Below are 1,772 nucleotides of genomic sequence, written 5' to 3' on the forward strand. Positions count from 1 at the left end.
TATTAAGGATTAATTGGCGGGCAGGTCTAGTGCTTCTCCTCCTGGTGCAAACAGGCAACTTTCACAAATAGCCCTTTTCCACTGGCACCTCCCACTAAGGTAGGGTAGGCTCCGGACCACCTGCATTACTCTGAGCCCTGAGCTATGCGGGGGAGTCTCTCGACTCATGGGGTTAAGACCTGTCTCTCGCTGGTTGGCTTATGGCCAACGTTTTGATGGGGTGACCTTCCCTCATTGCCAGGTTCCTGGTTGCCTGGTCCCATGTGACCAGGCCAGTGTTTGAATACTTGTGTGGCTCTGTCTGGGAGAGCTGCCTAACTGTGCTGCTGTGGGAGATCCTCACTGCATACCAAATGAGACTGTAGGTAGGGTTCCCAGGCCAAGCACCTAGAACACTCCTTGAATTGTGGAGGCCGATTTTCAAAGGGGAATTCTGATGGAATGCCAAGCTTTCTCACAGCACAGGCAATGGATGGATGGCACTTCCTTCTTGCCACTCCTGTGCCCACAGGTGGGTGAACAATGAGAACGTTGCTTGAGAAACTTGGCAGTTGGGTAATTTGGCTTTTAAGTCAATGAAGAATGCTACTAGATGCAACAATTGGTGTGAAATACAGGACTCATTGTTCATAGACACTACAAACACACTTTGTGGCCCCTGGTTCCTCCTGAGGCTGTATGAGTGTTACTCGAACGTGAGTCTCTAACTCAGCTAACTCTGGCTTTTGTCTCTCCCACATTCTGTAAGCCTGCACGAATAGTCAAGGGAAAGCTGCTTCCAGGGCAGGCCTAAGGGGGGAGGCGTGGGGTTAAATGGGGGGCTTCACCCTTCTTGGCTTCCCAGACCTGAGCTCCAGGAAGGTGGACAACACTGACCAAGGGCACCTGAGCAAATTGACTGGGGTGACAGCCACATTCCAGGGCATTATGACTGCAGGCCGGGGAGTACTTCTGTGTGGAGGCAGGAGGCCCTGTGAAGGCTCAGCCACTGGGTAAATCCCATAGAAGGGTGGTGTCAGACTGAGGAGAAGCCTGGGGCTCCTGCAGGCTGATTAGCTCCAGTAATCCCTAGAGAAAGGCAGGTGAAGCCATGACTCTTGCTTGGGAGGCCCAGTCCGCAGTGTGGTGCCCCACCAGTAAGGGTTTGCCCGGTTTCCATATGTCCTCTAGTTGGCATGTCAGTTCATGGACAAGTATGAATTTGCCAACTCAATAAACCATTTCAACAGCCAAGAGTGCCTAATTTTAAACATGCCCAGGCCTAGAGTCGGGAAGCATAAATGCTAATGGCAAGTTCAAAGTCAGCTAAAACCACTATTTAGCTCTTTTTTAAAAAAAGAATGTGCATCGGTACTACATTAGGGAAGTTGTGCCTCACTGTATTAAGGGGAGGGGGCTGGAGTCAGGGTATTCTTCATGGTTGGTTTTGTTAAATTATTCTTAAAAGAAGGTCCAAGCCATTTCAGAGGTGCAAGCATTGTCCTTAATGGGCTTTCTTTCATGCTTCTTGTGTGTGCTTGAATTCAGAAGGGCAGATTTTCCTGTTGTTGCTGCAGCTGATGATCTCGATGTAGATGTTATGAGAAGCAATTTCCTTTAGCTACTCAGGGAATTCATCCTTGCAGGTTTTATAGGTAGTGTATACTTAAATAAGAATCACTGCTTCACAGGACGTTGCATTTAGAGAGAATCAGGATGGTTCTGCTAAAGTCCAAGTAGACAGTGTTTTATTCTGCTATGTGTTTTTGCATTTTGCCTGTTGCGGCATTTGC

The 1,772-nt window shown here is 48.5% G+C and overlaps 1 pseudogene; it reads left to right on the top strand.

The window, feature by feature from the left end:
* Positions 1-540: 540 nt before the first annotated feature.
* LOC144829830 (5.8S ribosomal RNA) lies at positions 541-688 on the top strand (annotated as a pseudogene).
* The last annotated feature ends 1,084 nt before the right edge of the window (positions 689-1,772 follow it).

Source organism: Lissotriton helveticus, chromosome 4_1 (genome assembly GCF_964261635.1).
Source record: "Lissotriton helveticus chromosome 4_1, aLisHel1.1, whole genome shotgun sequence".
Lineage (NCBI taxonomy): Eukaryota > Metazoa > Chordata > Amphibia > Caudata > Salamandridae > Lissotriton > Lissotriton helveticus.